Source organism: Callithrix jacchus, chromosome 2, assembly GCF_049354715.1.
Source record: "Callithrix jacchus isolate 240 chromosome 2, calJac240_pri, whole genome shotgun sequence".
Lineage (NCBI taxonomy): Eukaryota > Metazoa > Chordata > Mammalia > Primates > Cebidae > Callithrix > Callithrix jacchus.
Window position 1 is genome coordinate 134,972,525 of NC_133503.1, and position 24,654 is coordinate 134,997,178.

The following is a 24,654-nucleotide window of genomic DNA, read 5'->3' on the forward strand; positions in this document are numbered from 1 at the left end:
GCCACTCTCTCCTGCTGCGCGCGGAGTGGTGACTCCTCTGAGCGTGTCAGCGGCGAGAGGAGGGGCGGGAAAGTGGCTCCCGGCTTGCACGCTGCGGTCCTCCTCCCCTCCTCCGCCCGCCTCCTCCCCCCGGTGCTGCAGTGCCGGGCGGCGGCTTGGCGAGAGTACGAGCGGTGCACAGGGAGTTACGGCTCGCGGGGGGAGGCGAGCGCCGCGCACCACTCGCAGTGCTCGGGGAAGTCGCGGTGCCGAGGCGCTGCTGCGGTGCGGGCCTGGGGCGGGGGGCGAGGGGCAGGGAGGCAGAGCTGCCTCCAAGTGGTAGGTACTTCTGGAGAAGTCAGGACTCCGAGTTTGTAGCAGGTGAAGGAGGGGGGCGCCGGTGCTCAATTAGTCTCCGACTGTGACTGTGCGTTGCGCACTTGGCGGCGCCCCGGGTCAGGTCCAGCCAGACGGGAGGGAATTCTGACTGCTGGGCTCTGTTAGCACCGGGCCAAAGAGGGTTTGTATTCTATTTCTGGGCCTGGGATGGACTTGCTCACTTTGTCTTGGCTTCCAGGGAGCAACCAGGCAGAGCTAGATTGCCCATTTCCCCCAGCCCCCACCCCGACGCTGGCAGACAAGTCCAGAGGAAACTTGGGCACAGCAAGAACAAACCGAAGAAAACTTCGCTGGGTTAAGTCCAGTGTCTCCCCGGTGCTAGGCAGGGCCAGACAGCTGGGCTCACAGGAAGACATTGACAGTGGCCCCTTAGGGAGAAACAACCGAGTGTGTGTGTGTGTGTGTGTGTGTGTGTGTGTGAGAGAGAGAGAGAGAGAGAGAGAGAGAGAGAAAGAGAAAGAAAGAGATTGCCACACCCAAGCCTGGCGCACCCACCCCGCAACAGCATCGGAGGGCGTCACCCTCCCAGGCCTTTCGACGCGGACCCTGCCATCCGGATCCAGATCTTGCAGAAAGCAGGGCATTTCCACGTCCCTGACTCCTATAGCTCCGCGCACTCATGGAACCCCTGTGGAGTGGGAAGCGGTCACACAGGCATGTGCCTTCTCCAAAATCGTAGCTCCTGTGGTGGGGACCCAAAGCGAGACAAAGCGCGGCGCGAGTACGGGCTGCAGTGGTTGGAACTTAAACACACACATCTCTCCGCGAATGTGTTCCATCTGTGTAAATAGGTGATTGAACGGATGGCTGAATGAATGCTGTGTGGATAGAAATATAAATGCTACATGTATAATACAGGCGCCCAGGAAGGAGAGCTATCAGGCATCCCCAGCCTGGAGCCTCCTGCCCGGAGGATCCTGTGGGACCAGGCGGTGTGCCCAGGGCAGTGTGGAAAGCCCTTGGGCTTTCCAATTTGATTTGTGCCACTATGCAGGATACTGTGAAGAAAAGAAAATGGAGACAACTCTTGGCCTTTCATTTTCCCTCCTCTCTGGTTCAGACACTCTGGAACTTTAAGATTCTCATGTCCTGTTGAGCCTACACTTCCTGAGCTGGTCTTTCTTGTTCTGGTGAGAGGTTTTCCTGTCTGTAACTGTAGGCGGTGCTATGAGATGGTCAGGCAACATGAAAATTAGTGAAGTGCTCATTTTCTTTTCATAGATTCTTCTTAATAAAATAATTATTTAAATAGTTAAAGAATTTAACTAGGTAATCATTTAGGCAACAATTAACGTGCTGCTACTATGACAAGGAAGTGCCTATGAATCCTGCATTGGAAATACAATTGTGAAATTTAAAAATAACAAATCTTATCTGGATTTCCCACACGTTATTTATAAAAAATTTATAAATAATTTTTAAATAAAATTTATTTATATAAAAAATAAAGAGAACCTGAGTTCTCACACGGGAGAACCTCTCCCAAGCTGTTGCAGAATAATGGATTGTTTCTCCAAGTTACAGAAGTTCAGAAAACCATGAAACAAACCTTAAAAACAATCAGTGTGTGCTTTATGCTATGCTTGTCTTCCTTAAATCATTCTCCTATGTTGTCCGTGGAAGATATTTTTAAAAGTGGATTGATTTTTCTGCCGCTGGATTTTCTTGTCTTGATGCATTTGAAGGTAATAGTTCCTTCTTTGTGTGCTTCTGATTGTGTGTTTGCAGGAAACATTCCATTTAAGACCAGGTTGTACCGGAAAAGGCTATTTTAACATTGTCTCTTTGGATTACAGGAAACACTTTGTCATGATGATGTTGTGCCGTGGTTCCTGGACTTGCCCTCTAAAGCAGTTCTGTTCTAGGGTCCTGCCTGGCACACACCTTCGCCCCAGGCCCTTTGGATTCAGCACTCAGACTAGTCTTATTCACACCTTCATTATAAGGAAATGTTTTCTCTCTTCTGAAAACACTTGTCTTGTAGAAGCAGATGGAGGAAAAGTGGGTACACCTGCCCTGTCCCCACAGAATCCCAGTGCTCTAAAGTCATTGCCGTCCTACACATTAGGACTTTTCTTCCTCAACGCAATGTCTTCTTGTGGTGCTAAAAAAAAACAAGCTATGAAAGACACGCAATGAGTTAAGAGAGGTCTGTTTTTGCATCTGCAAAGTGATTTTGACAAAATAATAATTCACACTAGGTACAGATGCTATAGTGATTGTATTTACACAAGAAGCATGTGCCTAGAACATAATGGGTATACAATAAATGTTAGTCGCTCTTCCTCTTTTAGTAGTTGGAGCAAGGTTTTCCAAAGGCTGTGCTTTGGAGAACACTGGTTGTGTAAGATGCCCTGGAAAGTCAGAGTTATACCTGGCTTCACAGCAGAGGTCTCAAGAGAGCCCCATGTTCTCAGACTAAGTCTGCACCTCTCCACTCCTCACCGTCATCAGGAATCTATAGCAAAATGCAGACACCGACCCTTCTTATCCCAACACTCAGCTTCCACAACACTCAACGCTATTTTTCGTCTCTTTTGTCATTTTAAGTATTACTATTTATTTTTTCAAAAACTCTTCTTATAAGCACCAAATTTTAATATCTAAGTCCATTTTGGGGGAAAGAAACACTATCAAGAACTTCCCTTCGGACAAAACAATGAAGTTCATTCTTCCAAACATCCAAATTGAAAGTCTACCACAAACAAAACAAAACAAGCCCTGGGAGAAACAAAAAGTAACAAAAATCACACTCTAGGGGGTTAGTGCATCTGGCAGTCTTTGCTATGCTGTCCAACCATCTTTCAGCTGACTTTCAAAAAATAACACCCTCAGCTCATCAAAATAAACATTTGCCATTTGCTTTTTCTCGGAGATGAAGTCTCACTCTGTTGCCCAGGCTGGAGTGCAATGGCATGATCTCAGCTCATTGCAACCTCTGCCTTCTGGGTTCAAACGATTCTCCTGCCTCAGCCTCTCGAGTAGCTGGGATTACAGGTGGCCACCACCATGTCCAGCTATTTTTTGTATTTTTAGTAGAGACAGGGTTTGCCCATATTGACCAGACTAGTCTCGAACTCATGACCTCAGGTAATCTGCCCACCTCAGCCTCCCAAAGTGCTGGGATTACAGGCACGAGCCACTGCACCCGGCCTGCCATTTGCTTTTTAGAATTAAAAATAATAATTAAAAAGGAAAACTTCAAGGAATTCACAATTAATTGCCTGACTTGTTTCAATGTCATGTACAGCATATGGAGGTCCAAAAAGGCTATTTGCAGCACATGTGATTAGAGGATATTCATCTTTAACGTTTAGCCTTCTTCCAGACAGGGTAAAATACCCACAATTCAAAGTTTGAAGGGACATAGACAATCTCCTTTGAGAATTCCACAAGGCAATATAGGCACCCGAGATGTTCTTCATAGAGTGGCAGGGCTCCTGTCAGACTGACCCAGTTTCCCTATGTAAAATATTTCCTATTCTGTTTCGATATGTTCATTGATGGGTCAAAATTCAGTCTGAGAAACTTCCACATGGAATCTTGTTCCAGAGTTATGGAGATTGGAACACCTGTCAAATCATTAGTCATATAATCAAATTCTCTCCCTTCTTCGGTGTGCCTCTTCAGTATTGGAATACAGTCTTCTCTCAGAGCCTGATAGCAGTCTCCTTTAAGATTGTCTATGACATCACCACACGTTTTTTGCATATATTTCTTACATCCATCAATCACCATGGTCAATCTCTACCATAGTGACCATCTTTGATTTTAGTTTGACCATTTCACACATTAAGTCCCCATCTCAGCCTCTGAGAATCAATCAGTACATCTTTGCCAGTGTAACCTTCTTCGCTGCTGCCCATGATGGGCCAGGTATATGCCAAATCACTGCCAAATTAACATCTCCACTAAGGATGTGAATATTTCCAAATTGCTTCTAGTGTAGAATTTTAATGTTCCAAAAAGGTGAATCTTTATTGTACACCATTTCATCTATGTCATATTCAACCAGGCGCCCATTGGCAGTGGACCAATGTCTGTTGATGGCCCCTCTTCAAACTATGAATGGTAATCACTTCACCAGCCCAGTACTGTCTTCACTCAATTCTTTCCATTCTTTTTTCTACTTTGTCCAAAAGGCTGATGATCTCTTCTTTGCCCTGAGAGTCATCATTGTAACTCTGAAGGTCCAACAACACCAATCCATGTGGGCAAATTCTCAAATTAGCAAAGATGCTGTTTTTGTGTTTCCATTTGTGTAGGTTGCTGAATAGCCATGGTCCTGCCAGGTGTGCACCAGCTCTGCCATCCCCTGCTCCTGGAAAACAGACTGGAGGCCTTTTAGAATCACCTCACCATTAGCTTTGGCACTGAGTGTGAAGTTGATAGGGAGGTGAGGCCCTCCCTGTGCCATGCCTGGGGGAGGTGGCTGAGGGAGCCTGGGTGGGTGGGGTTGCGCCCATGTCAGGCTGTGGCTCACAGAAGTCAAAACAGTATATTTTGAGTCTACCAATGTTCATCTTTTTAAGCCCTTAGTGCCTACTCGTATCAGTGACCACAAGAAGTCCCAAAATCTCAAGTGCTTTTCTCATCCTTACATTCTAATGCTCATAAGGCTCAGTACATCCAGTATTCTGTCCCTTTCTCCCTACCCAACTCCTGAAACCCTCTGACTATGCCTCCTGAACTTTGCAGCTCACCATTAGGAAAATGCCCAGTATCATCAACCTCAACTCCAACTGTTCTCTTCACCTTTTTGTTATCATGGAAGTATGGTTTGCCCTCCTAAGAGGCTGCTCCCGCACAACCCTCTCAAGTGACGGCTGACTTTTTCCCTCCAGTGCCTGCATGACTTGTGTCTAGAGAGAGGAAGGTGGTGTCTTTGTTCTGTATTACTGCTCCCAGAACATTCTTCACCCCTCCTCCCGGAAACCTACTGCTTTCAATCTCCTTTTATCAGGTTATTTCACCCACTACTTTTAGATATGGCTGACATGCTCAGATCTCCGGGTCACTCTACAACTTTCCCGATTGTCTCCCAAGTCCAAGTCACTTCCTGAACATGAATCCTGCCTTAATCCTTTGCAATTTAATATACACACAGATATTCATCCCAACCAGTACAACCCTGAGACCTGGGCAAACAAGGACTGAGTCCCCATGCTCCATGCCTTAAACAACCCTAAAGCTTAGGTCCCTCTTTGGTGGCTAGGTTCTATTGCTGGGGTCCTTTAAGCCCACACCCAGATCCACTTGGGCCCTATCCCTGTTTCTCCCCTTCCCTGTGCTGTTCAGCTTTCCTCTCACCCAAAAATTCATTGTAGGCTTGACCAAGTGCTCCAAGGAGTTGCAGAGCTCCCGCTTATGAAGTCAGCCGTGGATATGTGGGCAGGTCCTGGTTCTAGGAAGGCAGTTTGGCAAGTGGATTGCGCCGGTGGCTGGTGTTCCTATTTTCTTTCCAAAACTGTGGAAGATCAGCAACCAGAACCAGAAGGGTGCTGCCACATTGAGTTTGGGTAACTCACATTGTTTCCATAGACACCTCTGTCTCCTACCCTCCTACTCTCCCTCTTATTTTATATTTTTAAAAATTAGTTTGTTTGACTCAACATTCAAATAAGGTCTACCACACATTGCAATTGGTTGATATGTCTCTTAAATCTCTATTTATCTATTGCCTCAGCCTTCCTTTCTTTTCCCTTCATAAGTTACTGTTGATGAAGAAACCGTATGTCCTATAGGGCTCTTGGCTGGATTTTACTGATTTTGTTCCCGTTATGCTATTTAACAGGCTCTGCTGCTCCATGTATTTCCTGTAATTCAGAAAATAGATCTAGAGGCTTACCAGAGGCAGGTTTTTCAAAAAATAAAACTACTACATACGTGTCCTTTAATTAAGAGGCGTATACTAATTGTCACTTTCATGATGTTAGCAGTTATTAATGATTATTGCTATTTAGCAACTATTTCATTTGGGTTTTGCTAACTGGTAAAATTCTAATGAATATTTCTTGAATGGCCATCCTCTTATCCTTTTATTAGATGGTGATAGCAATATGGTGGGGTAGGTTTTCATAGTCTTTTCAATGTGAGGGGGATACAAGGCAATACCTATGACCTGCACAAGCTACTGAATCTAATAGTGAGGCACAGTCCACCCCCTATTATAAGCAAGCTGAAGGTTTACACTTTCAGTGTAAGGGAAACCAGAAGCCAATGCTCCCTACCACTACCAATATGGGGGACTGCCGAAAATGCTGCCTTGATGCTTAGTAAAGCAGGAGAATGTGGCTATGGAGTAGAGGTAGATATACTTAGCTAGAAATTTCAACTGAATGCAAGTCAGAGATGTCTAGCCCCAAATTCTCAATAAACTATGAATTCAGTTTAATATTGGGTTGGTAATTTCCTAGGTGCCTGATAGAAAGAAATGCAAATCCTACTTGGAGGAGCCCTCCTTTATCCTGGACTGCCAAAAAAAAAAAAAATCACACAAATGAATGAAAGTTAGAAAATAACAAAGCCTGCAAAATGACAACACACAAGGAAGCATAATACCATGAAGGAGCACTGGCATATGTAACAGAAGAAACTTCAGTCTTTTCCTTACAAAAGACTTCAGATGTTAGAAGTATTGGTTATAATTTTTACTTTACTTGAAGAAAAATATTTGCAGGCAATAAGAAATTATAAGGAATAACCAATCATATTTTAAAAGGCACCAGATCCATCTTCTATCCAGCTCTGCTGGTTGCCCTACCAATATCCAGTCCAACTTCCACACACGTACGCACACTTTATGCTTGCCTTAAAGAATCCAGATTTTGTTTGGGCTTTACCTTTTAAAAAAACCTACACACATATATTTAACAATACAGTTTTATGCTGAATGCTAAGAGCACTTTTTATATTTTACGGAAGGGCTTGAAACAATATGGACCTTCTATTAATATTCATACCAAAACACAGCCAAATGTAACTCCTTCCTAGATGCATTACAATATGTTTAGAGTTTAAAGGCTCAGTGGAAATAAGGTGAAAAAGACTATATAAGGCATTTTACATAACTAATTGACAAATAAATGCAAAATATAGAAAATAAAATTTAATATGGCTTCATGTACACTGAAGGAAGTGGTGCCTGATTGGAGGAGTGATTGCTATGTGAAAATAATCTGTTTGGAACTGCCACCACTTCAGGGTCATTCATCATCCACCCCTTTTCTACCAGACATAGCACTGCCAATTTCCCTTGCTTGATAGCAAGGTCTTTTAAGATCCATAAAACAACTGCAAAATTGAAATGTGTGCTCTTCTTTCTAGCTTCTGGGTAGACTTCTTTTCCTAGTCGGTTACTTCAGGGTTGCATCCATCTAAGTGTAGATTTGCTGCTCGCTGGACCACAGGACAACTCAGGCATGCCTCCTCTTGGTTGGTGGGCTTCTCGGCCTCTTTCTTAATTTCTTCCAGTGTAACTCAGGACTCCACCACCATTTTCTTCTGACAAGCTCTTGAGATTTTTGCCTAGATCTCCAACCCCCCTCAGCAAACTGGTATCTACCACTTTTCACATGGCCATGTACTTTAGGGAATGGGCTAATTACATTCTAATCAGTCCAAGTCGGTCATGTTAATTCCCCTCTTCCTTCTAGTTATTGGTTTGGGCATGAACTTGTTACACAATTCTGCTCAATGACATTTGTAGGGAAGATTTCTAGACAGCTTTTGGGAAAGCTTTCCTTACTCCTGAAAATAAAAATGAAGCAAAGAAGTCCCATTTGTGTCTTTAGACATTATTTGATTGAATGTGACATATAGAACTTTGCAAATATCCTGGAATCATGGAGGGGAGGGAGTCTAATGACATAACACATGAAGGATGTAAGAGTCAAGTGAATTTAAGAGAAGTGGAGCCGGAGCCCTGTTGTGCCATGTCTGGAACGGCCCTACCTCTGTTGTGTAGTATACATTTCCTCTTTTTATTTTCTTAGAGCCACTTTAAGTTAGAGACCTTTGCTCACAGCTGAAAGCAATCTTATCTCTCTCCAGCACTAAAAGAGCACCTGGCACACAGCAGATACCTCACAAATGTCTACCGATTTGAGTTGAACTACGAGTCAAGTTCATTTCTGTTGGAAAAACAAGAAGGATGTCTCCATCCGTTGTATGCCAAGTTTCTAGCACAGGTACTACATCATGGAAGGTGTTTAACAAATAATTTCCTGAAGTCAGAATGGCTTCAGGATCTTAGCAAGCAGAAGGGAACATTTAGGAGTCCAGATGGAAGGCTGGACATTTTTTTAAAAAATATTTATTTTTTATGTTTTTTTTATTCATTAATACTTAATGAAAACTTAGGTTCTGGGAGCATTTTTCTACTCAAACTGCTAGGGAAGAAGCTGCCCCAGGCAGGGTCAGAGAAAGAAACTCGGAAGAGGTCTCTAGCCTCCTCTGGTGGCTCAAAGTGGAAGGTAGTGTGTCACTTAGAAGTGTGTGGTAGGGTAGAGATGGGGAAGGAAGACAAAAGTGCCCACAAGAGATTTGCTGTTGTTGTTGTTGTCGTTGTTGCTCCTGAAAAAGGCAGATTTTGACATCTGGAAAACATTCTTGTTAAGAAGGAGAGAGATGAATTAAAGGAAATTCTAGGCCATTCAGGGCTGCACCCTGGGTTTGCTCCATGGGCCCATAATTGCCTCTCTATGTTGTTTGTTGCTATATTATCTCCACATCTAGGAGAAGGTAGTTTTTGTTACTCAGAAAATGTCTGGTCTCAGTAAATGTGGCAACTGGTAAGACACAAGGAAGGGGGATGTTCCTGATGTCTCAGTCCCAGGAAGAGGAGCTCCCATTACCTAAATGGTGGCTGAGAACATTGGGACCACACCACACAGCATTGTGGGGCTCCAGTGTTTGGTTTGGAGACTCCCAAAAGAAATACAGCTTCCCAGAAGAAGCACAACACACCTGCTTTAAGCACTTCATGATTACACAGTGATTTAAAGTGCAAACTTCTTTGCCTGTCCATGTGACTCAAGTCAATGTCCACCAGAGAGCCAGAGCCTTCACTGCAGAGGAAGTTGTGAATGACCACAGGCCAGGATGGTTTGACCTGTCTCTGACCTCGACCACCCTAGTGTTGCACAGTAGGCCTGTGAACCCTCAACCAATGAGGGATGAGAGTACATGGATATTCTGAGCTAACTGCCATACCCATAGAGTCATCAAGTTTCTCTACTTTTTTAAAAATAAATTTATTTTTTTATTTTGATAGGTTTTTAGGGGGGAGGTGGTGTTGCTTACATGAATAAGGTCCTTAGTGGTAATTTCTGAGATTTTGGTGCACCCATCACCCGAGCAGTGTACACTGTACCCAATATGTAGTCTTTTATCTCTCACTGCCCTCCCACCCTTTCCCCTGAGTCCCCAAAGTCCATTGTATCATTCTTATATCTTTGTGTACTCATGGCTTACCTTCCACTTATGAGTGAGAATATACAATGTTTGTTTTTCCATTCCTGAGTTACTTCACTTAGAATAATAGTCTCCAGTTACATCTAGGTTGCTGCCAATGACGTTAATTCATTCCTTTTCATGGCTGAGTAGTATTCCATGGCATCTATCTATCTATCTATCTATCTATCTATCTATCTGGATATACCACATTTTCTTTACCCACTCATTAATTGATGGGCATTTGGGCTGGATCCCTATTTTTGCAGTTGCAAATTGTGATGCTATAAACAACCTTACAGTCAATTAATCTTCAACAAAGCAAACAAATACATAAAGTGGGGAAACGACATGCTTTTCAACAAATGGTGCTTGGATAATTGCCAAGCCACATGTAGAAAAACAAAACTGGAATTTCACTTCTTACCTTATTTAAAAATCAACTCAAGATGGATCAAAGACTTAAATCTAAGACCTGAAACCATAAACATTATAGAAGATAACACTGGAAAACCATTCTAGACATTGGCTTAAGCAAAGATTTTATGACCAAGAAACGGAAAGCAAATGCAACAAAAACAAAGATAAATAGATGGGACTTAAACTAAAAAGCTTCTGCACAGCAAAAGAAATAATCAACAGAGTTGACAGCCCACTGAGCGGGAGACGATTTTCACAATCTATGCATCTGACAAAAGACTAATATCCACAATCTACGAAGAGTTCAAACAAATCAGCAAGAAAAAAAAAATCCCATCAGAAAGTGGGCTAAGGACATAAATAGACACTTCTCAAAAGAAGATATACAAATGGCCAACAAGCAAATGGAAAAATGCTTAACATTACTAATTATCAGGGAAATGCAAAGCAAAATCACAATGAAATCCACCTTACTCTTGCAAAATGGCCATAATCAAAATCAAAATAATAGGTGCTGGTGTGGATGGTGAAAAGGGAACACTTTTACACTGTTGGTGGGAATGTAAACTTGTACAACCACTATGGAAAACGGTGTGGAGATTCCTTAAAGAACTAAAAGTAGAACTACTATTCGATCAGCAATACCACTCCTGGGTATCTACCCAGAGGAAAAGAAGTTTCTCTACTTCTGCGTAAAGTTATTCACGCTATACCCACCACCTGAGATACCAAATACCACTTTCTCTACTGTTACCTCTGCCAGCCATCATAGGCAAAGCTTCCTGCCCAGCTTCACACTTGTTAACTCTTAGGTTCAACTGCATATATGGCCCTCATTACTTACCAGTTTGATTATAAATAATTCCATTTCATTTCCTGTGGTGCAATAGCTTTTTGAGGGCAAAGACATCACATTTCATACAGCGTTAAATCCCACGAACTCCCCAATAGAGCGCTTTTCATATGAGAAGTGCTAAACACATTTTAAATAATTGTTCACACATTTAATTAATATTTCACATTTTTTCTTGAACTTTGATTTCCAAAATAAGGATTATCAAGAGGTTTTTTTTTTTTTTATGAGGAACTCATGACTTTAAATTCTGCAGTGCCTTCTTTGGAGGGGTAATGGCATAACAATATCCAGAGATACCTGCATTATCTATAGTTTTTGTGAAATTTAGTTAAAAAACCACATGTGCCCCTTTTGTGACAAGAGTAATCTCTCTGAATTTTTTCTCTCTCCTTTTCATTCAGTGACCGCTACTGATGCACTAAGCTCTGTAGCAAATGTTTTGGATACTCTGTATCCAGATGATTTATAGCTCAACTCTGAATATTCCCACTGGTCTTTCCCATTCTCACTGGCTAGAATTTCTTTTTAACATTCTACTAGAGGTCTGTTAATGCATTAAGTTCTATTAAATTATTTTACTGCTCAGGGGAAAATTATCATCTTCATGTTCAGAATTTGTCTCGTATAATCTTCCTGCTCCAAATTAGTGTTCTAACACTCAGCTTTTCTATTTTAATAATAGACATGCTGATTTCCCTACATGATCTAGGTATTAAAAATGCATGTAGTAAGCTCTCAGGAAGTTAGGTTCACTTCTATTTTTAGCATGATCTAAAGGTATTGGTGCTGACCAACTTTTGGGTCACAAATGGCTTTTTATTTTGAGAAGCAGCAATGCAGTGAATGTTAATGATGGAAACGTTTGGTATTAATAGTCTGCCTAATTTGTTTTCCCTTTCTCTACACTTAGACTAAAGCTGTTTCTTGATAATAAAGATATTTTTAAAACTATCGCTTCACTGGACTCCCAGTCCCAAGTTTGGTTTCTGGGTACTCTATTAGCCATTTCCTGCATGACAACGCATCCTATACCAACATTAAATCTCCCGTGATGCAATTTGTGCCCACTTCTATCTACATGCATTGGCAGCTCAGAACTGCAGGTTCTTTTATAACTGCTGCTTGGTGCCTCTTTCCCCACATACTTTCCAGGGATTCTCTGCAAATTGCACTTTTATGACTGACATAAACTCAAATCAAGCTTATCCTAGGCTACTGTCAGTTCCACGGAAAGGAGAAGGAAGCCTCATTTTGGAATTAGGTCTAAACTACGGTTTATAAAAGTTCTGTATTTGGGGACTGTGGAGCCCTTGCCCGCTCTCAAAAAAACTGAGAAAGAAGTTTATACCCTTTTCCCACACCCTTCTCATTCATCCCATGCGAGGTGGCGTCACATTACTAATGGGTGCCCTAAAAGAATGGTGGGCTCCATCTTGTCCCTCTGCCTCACTGCCTCAGATATCACCTTAAGGCTGTTCAACTCCTGTATCCAGAAGAGGTAGCTCGTCTTTGAAGGCTTCCTGAAAATGCAGGCATAGGGAGTCCTTGGAAGAAAAGAAGTTGGTCTAGAATTTCCATCAAAGAGATTTCAAAACACATTTCTCCAAATTGTCCCAGAGGGAATGCAGAAGTAGCACAGTGGACAGAAGATATTCCAGATCATCACTTCTCAGAATGCTCGGTGAAGAGATTTCCTTGATAGGTTAAGACCAGAAAAGCATAGAGCGAAGTGTTCACAAACTACCAGAAGATGGCTAGAACTTGACACACAGGCCAATTTCATTTTGGTACCATACAATTTTTACAGCCACCTTCTACATGCCACCCTTCCAGAAGGAGACAAAGTCCAGACAGAGTTTAAAGATAAGTGGGAATCAGCAGTGCTCTTAGAGGTGATTGTGCTGAGACCTCAGAGTCCCAAAGAAGGCAGAGCTATGCATTCTTACTTACAAAGCACATCCAGATTTGCCTCAGGGGAGAAGAAGAGACTGAAGTGACACCACAAGTTGCTCTCTATATCCTTGCAGAGTGCCTTGACCTCAGGGATAGACAGAACAAGGTCTGGGCACAACACTCAAGGCACAGTTGTCTCTCTGGTGGGAGATCTCCTCTTACCTGGAAACACATGCACATAAACAGAACACTTGATAAGGATCTCTAGACTAAAAGGAGCAAATGAACAGAACTCTGCTTGGATCATGGGCAGGTAGGCAATGGAAATCTGATGAGGGCTAGTGAAATCCCCTAGGAACTCAGTCTCCTTCCCAGGATAAGAGAAGCTGAGCATTATGGGTGTGGGCTGGAGCCCTGGATACCTGGGCTGGTCTCAGGTGTGGGGTAGGACTGGATTCCAAGCTGCAGATTGTGGAAAATGACCTGAGACAGTTTCCAGGAATAAGTGATAAGCCAACAGACAGTACAACTGAGGTGTCAATCCAAAGGAGCTGCACGGACCTAGAATCTAATTATGTGTCCTGTCATCAAGGTAGAGTCTGCAAACACAGAAATGAAACTGAAACTGATGTAGGCCATGAAAGGGTGTGTGTGTGTGTGTGTGTGTGTGTGTGTGTGTGTGTGTGTGAGAGAGAGAGAGAGAGAGAGAGAGAGAGAGAGAGAGAGAGAGAGATGGGGTGGTGGGGGAGAAGACAGAGAGAAAGAGAGAGAGGAGAGAGGTTGGAAGAAAACCAAAGAGAGTAGAAGCAAAGAGAATCCCAAAAAGAATTGAAGAACCAGGTTTGGGAAAGACAGGAGCCAGGAGATGGCTAAACTCTCAGAAGCATCTTTTAGGGCTCTGCCTTTGGAATGATTCAGCTGCCTCTGCATTTCATCCTTGGATGACTAGCCTGGGATTCCCAGGAGAGTCTGAAAGGCCCAACCTGGGCACATGACAAGTGGAGGGATAGGCTGCCTGACTAACATACTCACAGGGAAGTGAGCCCAGAGTGGAGGGGTCCTGTGTAGGACAAAACAGGAGACCCTCACTACATGGCAGCAGAATGACGATCAGGGATGTCAAAGGCTTGACTGAAAGGTAGAGAGTGTAATGTGGAGAGACGCCCAAGGCAAGGGTAACTATAGCACTCCCACAGCCCCATTGAGGCCTGAGGATGAAGCCATGAATGGAGCTGCTCAGACAGATGGAGCGGCCATAAAGCCAGACAGATGGCCTGGAAGGGGAGCCAGCCCCTGTTTGGTTGTTTCTCAAAGCATATGGTGTTGATATAGAAAATCTGCACCCCAGATTCTTGGCAGAGCAATGATAACTTCAAACCCTCTTCTGCTCATTTCTTATCAAAAGTTTAGTTGTAACTAAAAAATATTTAGGAAGGTGCTAAAGACCATGCAATACATCCATCTGACACTTTGAATGTTACATCCATGTTATGTGAAACTGTCTGGGTGAGCTCATACCTGAGATGTTTTTCTTTTTTTCTTTGCACTTCATCTACTTTGCAGATGGTATTAATTATACTGATGCATTTGTGTTATGCCATGAACCTGTATATAACATATTATAAGAAACATTTTACTAGTGTGGGGATGGTGGCAAGGGCTTTGTTCACTAGGTCGGGCAGTGTATCCTTTAAGGTGACCTGAGGAACTTTCCTTTCAGTTCTTAATATGAGTAAAAATTGTGATACATGTATGCAAATAGTTTATTTTGTCCTAGTTTCACTTTGTCCTCTTACATAGCTTTTGGTAAAACCTTTTTCATTCTTCTTGGAATGTTTCAATATATAAATAAATAAGAATATAGACAAACTTATTTTTTAACCTTTTTTAGATCAAATAATTGCTACTGTGTTAACTATTTTGAAGAGTACAAAGACATCAAAAACTTTCCAGCCAATTATGAAACTGGAAAACCATGATATGAAAAAAACTTACAGTGATAATACAAACACACACACACACAGACACACACACAGTGAAACAATCTCAAGTGTGGATAAAGATGCTAAAATCCTGAATAAAATCCCAGCAAATTGGATTTGGCATTATATATTTTTGTGAAAAGAGTAAACATGACCTCATAGGTTTCATCAGGATGAAGGCATATGCTAGTGTTAGGAAATACATTAATAATAATCATATGATCACATAAGAAAATCCTATGGTTGTATCTCAATTTATGTTGAAATGTTAATTCTTAACATTTCACACCCACTCCTGACTCTTTAGAAATCTAGTTATAAGGAAATACATTCTGAAGAAGATAATATTTATGTCAAACTGACGACCATGTTATCATTATGAAGCAAACATTTGGGGGCATTCCCATTAAAATCAGGAATGAAATAAAGAGGCCTGTTATCATCAACATTATTTAGCTTGGTTTTACAAGCTCTGGCTAATGGAATACAAATCTGGACCAAAGATTCGAGACATAAGAATAAGAAAAAAGTAGAAGAAACTATCATGATAGATAGTTGTTAGATTTGTAAACGGATAAACATCAAGCAAAAGTCAATTTAGTAAAATGGCTGAATATAGATATATGTGTAAAAAGTCATAGCTACTCTACATATTGCCAATAATCCATTATAAGGTAAAATTGGAAAAGATACCATTTAAAAGGAAGAGAAAATATAAAATACCTAGAATAAACTTAGCAAGAAAATTGTGACAATCACATGAATAAAATCACAACATTTTACTAAAAGATTTAAAAGAAATGTTGAATACGTAGAGACATATACTCTTGAATGGAAAATCTGAATATTTTAAAGATATCTATTCTTTCAAAGTCAATGTATAGATTTAACAACATACATCATCTTAAAGGAATTTTAGGGGATTGGGAAATATGAATTTAGATCCTAAGCTTGTAAACTTTACCAAAATTAATTTCAAATGGAGTTATTATACAATTATTAAGGCAGTTAAATACGAGATAAAATTGAAGTTTATGTTTGTCAAACCTCTCAATTAATGGAGATTTATAAGCTTATAAGCAATGGAAGAAATTACAAATAACAATAATAATTCATTGACTTAATGCTTCCAAAGATACTGTGGAAAATTATACTAAATAACAAAGAAATTTTTTTTAAGTCAAAAAAATCAGTCTGATAGAAACTGGAAAGTATTTGCCACGAATATGAAAAAGATTGAGAGACTTGAAAGGTGTACCACACAAAACACAAACTATAAAGGAAAAGAAGACCTCAGTAGGTAAACGGACAAAGAAAATAAACTGCAAACCATCAAGGAGGAAATGTAAATGAGTAATAAAGAAAGACTCAATTGTACTAATACTCAGTAAAATACAACTCAAAGTAACAATATCTTTTTCACAAAACATTTTAAGGGAAAATTATGTATTAGTTAATTTAGATCACATCTTTTTTTCTTTAAGAACTTAAAGCAGTTAAAAAATCAATTAATAAAATAAAAATTGCTTTTAAGGTAAGAAATTCAGGTTGAAGCTAAAATAAAGTGAAACAGTAAGGCTTCTATGATATGGGAACGTGAACTACAGCCTGGCTTTTAAACTCCCTGCTGTCCAGTGGCAACATAAACACACATAGCTGTAAGACTTCAAATGACTGTAGATAGGAGTTGTTCACTTTTTCTTTGCAATGAAATCTTAGAGCAATTTCGCTACCATATTTTTTTGTTTGTTTCTTTGTTTTGTTTTGTTTTTCAGGGTCATTTGGTGACAGAGAGGACCATGTCTTCAACAACATCTGTACAAAGACAGTTGTGTATGGTTCTTTCTCACACCATCCCTTCATGTGAACTTCAATTCAGTTGCTTTTTAAAACAGGGAGGAGCATATGAAGATGAAACAAACAACACAGAATGCTGGTTATAAAATGTCAGGAAATGTCCTTTCTGATAGACCCTTGACAGGAGTTTAAACTGGTGCTGCTATTTGAGGGATTAAGGAAAAAATTTGCAACACATGCTAAGAGCTCTAAAACCATTCCTACTAGTTAGTGCAGTAACCCCCCTTTCAGAGTCTATCTTAAAGTGGAACCCTAAAGCGAAACCTTGCTGGCAAAGCTGTTCAATGCAGTGTTATTTATAACAGCACAAATTGGAAACATCCTAACTATCTAACAATAGAAGACTGACTTAGCATATTATGGTGTACCTGCTTGATAAAATATTAAGTAGCCATTCAAATGATACCAATGGACAGTTTCTAATAATGTGAAGAATTAAATTATATTAAAAGAAAAACCTAGGGTATAAACATGGATGTGTAGTATGATCTCAACTACATATACTACATCTAATAAAAACACATGAAGGAAGTATTCAAAATGTTAACAATTATTTTATATTTCTCTCTATTGTTCATTAAAAAAATGAGGTATTTCTTTTTAACTGGAAAGAATAAATTTTGAAGTTCATCATAGGTTGATGGCTTACTAAATAGCTGTGATTACTGTGCTTAGTGTGAACTTTGATCCCCATGCAGAGGAAGCTAAGATAAATGTTTTTCCTATGCCTTTTATCGTTCAGATTTCCAGTTTGCCACCTTTTGGCAGATATTTAGTCTTCTGACCTCAAGGTGTTGATGCAAGACGTTTAAAAAGAAATATTTTACTTTAAAATGTATATTCTATTTTATATTTTTAGTCACAGATTGCTGTTGCATAATGTACTATAAGAAAATTTTATCAGGCAAGGGATACAATTATGTTTTTAAAACCACAAATGTCGCTATTTGCTGACTGCACTGAAGATTCAGATCAGTGTTTTTTTCTTACTTGAAATCTTGTTTTTATATTATTTTGGGGAACCAAACATTCAGATAAGTTTTTCCAGCAAAGTTAAAAGTGTGATATTAAATGAGCCTACCAACAACACAAAAACTGACCACTCACATAACAAAGGCAGTAATAAATTACGAGGTTTGTTTTCCTTTTAAGATTCTTTTAGATCTAATACTTATGAGAGAAAGGAAAACAGGAAAATAGCTTTCTCTATTGTTCCTTTGATCATAAATACATTTTTGTTAGAATTTAGATATGTTTGATCTTAAAATCACTTTAACAATAGAAAAACTATTAACAGTTAATATAGCATTTTGATGTTGTCAATACATGATATTTAAAAGAGGAAAGGTTAGAGAAAGGTTGATCTTAGCCTTCTGACCATCTCAATCCAGTTCCTGCCAAGACATAAACTGGAATTCTGCTACAAGGGATCCGGAGATGGAGGAAAAAGATGGGGCCTTTCCTTGGTACCTGAATTGTAGACTCCTAGCAGTCAGGAGCCATCTTTTCCTGCTTTGCTCTGAGTAGGACCCGAACAATACTCCACAAAGAGGGGCCTTTAATAAATGCTTTTGGGGATGATGATGAAGCAACTGAGGTGCAATATGCAAAACTTAAACAGAGGCCGGGTGTGGTGGCTCAAGCTTGTAATCCCAGCACTTTGGGAGGCCAAGGCGGGTGGATCACGAGGTCAAGAGATCGAGACCATCCTGGTCAACATGGTGAAACCCCGTCTCTACTAAAGATACAAAAAATAGCTGGGCATGGTGGCGCGTGCCTGTAATCCCAGCTACTCAGGAGGCTGAGGCAGGAGAATTGCCTGAACCCAGGAGGCGGAGGTTGCAGTGAGCCGAGATCGTGCCATTGCACTCCAGCCTGGGTACCAAGAGCAAACTCCGACTCAAAAAAACAAAACAAAACAAAACAAAAAATCTTAAACAGAGACTCTTGAGCTAAGGGCTTCCCTCCAAGTAGAAACAGCTATTCATGTAACAAGTGTGATGCACACGTTGTTTGTTCTTTTTTCTTGTGTTGCTTTTGCTTGTTTGTTTGCCATACTCATGCTTCAGGGAAGACTCCAGCCTGGTGGGAGGAACCCCTGATGAAGGCTTACATCTCCTCTCACATCCAGGGCCTGAGCTCTGTGGTTTCCCTGAAGAAAGCATTTACCTGGAGATTTGGAATATTTCTCCTCCAGTCCTTTCTCGGATTGCTGTTCCACACTCTTGTCACCTGTCCTGAAATCTAGCTTAGCTTTAATCTCTCTCCGCATTTTGCAGCAGTGAGGGCTTATTATGAAATACTCAAAATATTTGTGTGGAGTAAGAGGATAGTCTCATTTTTATGCTGCAGCACTCCTCATGCTATGCTGTTCTTTTCCTCCTTCATCCCCCACCGCATTGTTAACACTATGTATTTCATTCTTTGATAAAAAAACATTTTTGTAAGTTGTGATTGATAAAACTCATAGGCATCCAGGGTACATCTGCCTTTCTGAATAATTCAAAGGATATCATGTAAAATTGTTTAAATGTTGTTTATATATCCTCAAACGTATTTTAAAAACACTCACTAAAAAAAAAAAAAAAAAAAAAATAAGCCCTTTAGGAATAAAATGCAAGTTTCTTGGAGAGGCAAGGTTATAAAACTGTGGTGTTGAATTACAAAATCTTTTTATATGTATAAAAAATTCCATCTGTGTTTCTCTCAGGGTTCTTATAAACAAAAGAGCAGGAGACAATTCAATTAGAAAAGGAATCTATTAAATGATGTTAAGCTGCTCAAAGGATAGTGGGTCCTTCGGGAAGTTCTCTGGGAGGACCACAGGCTCAGGCTTAAAGCCTACATGCTGGGAGTGAATGTCCAAATCACATTATGGGCTGCTCAAGTAAAGATCTCGTGGCCATCAGTACTGGGCACTACTACCATGATTCCACCACCGATGGAAGGCCAGAGCCTTCACCACTGCTGCTCTCAAACAGCCAGACACCTTCACTGCCACTTCTACCAGTTAATAGCTGCAGAAGAGCGTATGTTTTGCCACATTCTTTTTTCTGAAGTTAAGCCTTCACAAGGGTGACGTAGGATTGGCTTAACCTAGGACCCATACCTACATATTTGCTACAAGGAAAATGAGGAAAGAATTCCTAGCTTCCCTCTAGAAGGTGGGACACAAACTATAGGACATCTCCAAACACATGGGGCAACAGAATAAGACAAACATGTTCTCAGTAGGGGTGGACAATTTATCAACTCCAGGAGGGAGAGGAGTCCAATGAAGGGAACAATTGCCTTTTGACTGAATAAAGATGATCACGTATCATGAACACATAAACTAATTTTATCTTCCAGTGCAAAACAGCATTTTAATAGACTGAGTAAGGTGTTTACAGAGTTAAACCAAAGTATGAAGGAAGCACTTAACCATCTCAGGGGGCAGGGCAACATGGCAGATAAATGAGATGACACTCCACCTTTTTTCATAACAGGCAAATTTGAATGCCTGCTTCGTGGTCAGGAAAGCCATTGCAATTCAAAAGAGGCATTGCTTTGTTCTCTGTAAGAGCTCATGTGGATTTAATTAAAAGCAACCCCAATGAGTTGGCTGGCTGCCATGGTAAGAAATGTAATATTACTTTTGATACTTTTATCTTCAAATTAACCCAGGCCTATGACATGGTCACAATAAAAAGCCTTTCTTTTTCCTTTCTTTCTGTTTTTTTTTTTTTTTTGAGATCGTGTTTTGTGCTTGTTGCCCAGGCTGGAATGCAATGGTGCGATATCAGCTTACCACAGCCTCTGCCTCCTGGGTTTAAATAATTCTCCTGTCTCAGCCTCCCGAGTAGTTGGGATTACAGGCATGCACCACCAGGACTGGCTAATTTTTGTATTTTTAGTAGAGATGGGGTTTCTCCATATTGGTCAAGTGGGTCTTGAACTCCCGACCTCAGGTGATCCACCCACCTCTGCCTCCCAAATGCTGGAATTATAGGTGTGAACCACCACGCCCAGTCAATAAAGAGTCTTTCTTAATTCACAGATGTTTTTACCGAGTCACCAGGATAGACAGCCATAAAGCAATAATAGAAATTAAACATTACAAAATTACATAGTTTTGTTTTTCCAGACATGACCAAACTCTGATATCGAAGTTCATGTAAACATCTGTCTTAGTCCATTTGTGCTGCCACAATCAAAGCACCACAAATTGGGTAATTTATAAAGAACAGAAATTGATTTCTTACAGTTCTGGACTCTGGAAAATTGAACATCAAGGCACCAGCAGATTCATTGTCTGTTGAGGATTCGGTCTCTTCTTCCAATATGGCGCCTTGAATGTTGCATCCACTGGAGGGTAGGAAAGCTGTCTGTCACATGGCAGAAGATGGAAGGGCAAAAGAAAAAGTTTTTCCATCAAGCCCTTTTATAAGAGCACCTAATCCCATTCACAAGGGCTCTATCTTCATGATGTAATCACCTTCTGAAGGCCCCACCCCTTAATATTGTTACATTGGCAATCAAATTTCAACATGAACTTTGGAGGGGACACAAACATTCAAACCATAGTACCATCTATGAGTCTCCTCCTCATTCCCTCCTTCCCATACTCTAAAAATTACATCAAATAAAAAAACAATCTGGTGTCTTACATAAAAATGGCAGCAGGTTTAATAAAGGTTTTAGGGGTCACTAAGCTACTATACCCAGGGATAAAGAAACTTCAGAAACAATGGAATCATTTCAATTAAACACTCCTTCCTGATTTTGTGTACTAACAAGTAAAAAATGAGCCAAAATTTACATCATTCTCTGTAAAGAAAATATTGTATCTTTGTTTTGCACTCAGCATGAATACCATTGTGATTACCTGATCCCTTTTTGCAATTCTCTTGATTACATTTACTTCAAACTGTCTATTTTAGGAAGAAAGTTTCAGATGAGTGAACACAGTAGCATAAAGTTTATGGGGCAGGTTTCTAAGCATCTCTGAATACTCTATAATTCTGCATGTGACAGGGCTTCAATTCACATAAGCAGATAAGGATAATAATGTTTGATCCTCTATCCCCCAAATCAAAGCACAAAGATGAGAAGGTCTGGTTTTATTCCACTTAGATACAACACACTTAGATATAACTGTTACCCAGAATATAATCTGGGGGAGGACAGAATTTTATCTTCATCTGACATAGCTATCTCTGAATCAAACAGGGTTCCTTGCTAGAATAAAGGTGACAAATCCAGAGAAATTATTAGAAATTAATTAGAAATTAATATGGAGAAATGATTTTAGTTATTTGACTTTGGTAATAAAGGTAGCCCAGTGTTTCATTATTTATCATGAGTCAAAGTATTTGTGATCCTATACAAAACTTTGGAAATGATTTAATACAAGCATACTTCATTTTTAAAATTGCATTTGTATTATTGCATTTTGTAGATATTGCATTTTTTACAAATTGAAGGCTTGTGGCAATCTTGCATCAAGTAAGTCTATGGGGACCATTTTTCCAACAGCATGTGCACATTTTGCCTCTAAGTCACATTTTGGCAAGTCTCAAAATATTTCAAACTTTTTCATTATTATTACATTCATTATAGTGATCTGTAATTAGTGGTCTTTGACGTTAGTATTGTAATTGTTTTGGGGCACCACAAACTCTGCCCATATGAGATGTCAAATTTAATCAATAAATGTTGTGTTTGCTCCACTGGCCAGCCATCTCCAAGTCTCTCTTCCTCTCCTTAGGCCTCCCTATTTCCAGGAACATGACAATATTGAAATTAGACCAATTAATAACCCTACAGTGGCCCCTAAATATTTAAGTGAAGGAAAGAGTTGCACACTTTTCACTTGGACTCAGAAGCTAGAAATTATTAAGCTTTATGAGGAAGGCATGTTGAAAGCTGAGATATAGGCTAAAAGCTAGGCCTCTCGCACCACACAGGTAGTCAAGTTGTGAATGCAAAGGAAAAATTATTGAAGGAAATTAAAAGTGCTACTCCAGGGAACACACAAATGATAAGAAAGCAAAGCAGACTTATTGCTGATATGGAGAAAGATTCTGTGGTCTAGAGAAAAAAAAATCAAACCAGCCACAACATTGCCTTAAGTCAAAGCCCAATCTGGAACAAAGCCCTAACTCTCTTCAATCCTATGAAAGCTGAGAGAAGTGAAGAAGCTGCAGAAGCAAAGTTTGAAGCCAGCAGAAGTTGTTTGTTCAAGAGGTTTAAGAAGCTGCTTCCAAAATGGAAAAGTAAAAGATGACGCTGCACTTACACAAAAGTGCTAGTAAAAGTGTTGATGTAGAAGCTGCAGCAAATTATCCAGAAGATCTAGCCAAGATCATGATCTTATTAAACAACTCTTGGAAGAGGACGCCATCTAGGACTTGCCCAGGTAGAAAGGGGAAGTCAATGCTTGGCTGAAAGGAGAATTTGATTCTGTCATTAGAGGCTAATGCAGCTAGTGACTAAGCTGAAGCTCATTATTCAAAAATCATAGAATTCTTAAGAATTATGCTCAATCTACTCTTCCTGTGCTTTATAATTGGAATGATAATGAATGACAGCACATCTGTTTATAGCATGGTTTACTGAATGTTTCCAGTGCACTGTTGAGGGCTACCGCTCAGAAAAGCGTTTTTCTTTTAAAATATTACTTCTCGTTGAAAATGCACCTAGTTACCCAAGAGCTCTGATGGAGACATACAAGGAGATTAATGTTGTTTTCTTGCCTGCACACAACATCCATTCTGCGGCTCATAAATCAAAGAGTCACTTCAGTTTTCAAGTCTTACTCTTTAAGAAATATATTTTATAAGGCTATAGATGCCATAGACAGTGATTCCTCTGAGAGTTCTAAGCAAAGTAAATTGAAAATCTTGTAGAAAGAATTTTTCATTTTAGATGCCATTAAAGAATATTTATGATTTAAAGGAGAAAATGAAAATATCAACATGAACAGGACTTGGTAGAAATTGACACCCACTCTCATGAATGACTTTGAGGGGTTCAAGACTTCAGTGGAGGAAGTAACTGCAGATGTGATGGAAATAGCAAGAGAATTAGAATTAGAAGTGGAGCAGCCTGAAGATGTGACTGAATTGCTACAATGTCATGATAAAATTTGAATGGATGAGGAATTGCTTCTCATGGATGAGAAAAAAAAAATTCTTAAGATGGTATCTCCACCCAGTGAAGATGCTGTGAACATTGTTGAAATGACAGCAAAGGATTTACAATGGGATGTAAACTTAGTTGATAAAGCGGGGTTTGAGAGGATTGGCCTCAGTTTTGAAAGAAGTTCTACTGTGGGTAAAATGCTATCAAACATCATCACATGCTACAGAGAAATCCTTTGTGAAAGGAAGAGTCCACTGATGCAGCAATGTTTACTATTATTTTATTTTAAGAAATTGTCACAGATACCCCAGCTTTCAGCAATCACCACTGTAATCAGTCAGCTGCCATCAACATTGAGGCAAGACCCCTCCCCAGCAAAAAGATTACAACTCCCTGAAGGCTCAGATGATTGTTAGCATTCTTTAGCAATAAAATATCTTTTAATTAAAGTACTTTTTAGACATAATGCTATTGCATCCTTAATAGACTAGATTATAGTATAAATATAACTTTTATATGTACTGGGAAACCAAAAAATGCACATGACTCATTGCATTATTTGCTTTATTTTAGTGGTCTGGAATAAAGTGTTCAGTATCTCTAAAGATATGTATACATTCATTCTAAAGCATTCCAAATTTGAATAAATGTGAAAGATCATGATAAAGTATTATAAAATGCTATTATAAT

General features: G+C 40.0%; 1 pseudogene; it reads right to left on the reverse strand.

Moving 5' to 3' along the window:
• Positions 1–3,684: 3,684 nt before the first annotated feature.
• Positions 3,685–4,795, reverse strand: LOC100389382 (spermine synthase-like; annotated as a pseudogene).
• Positions 4,796–24,654: the final 19,859 nt, after the last annotated feature.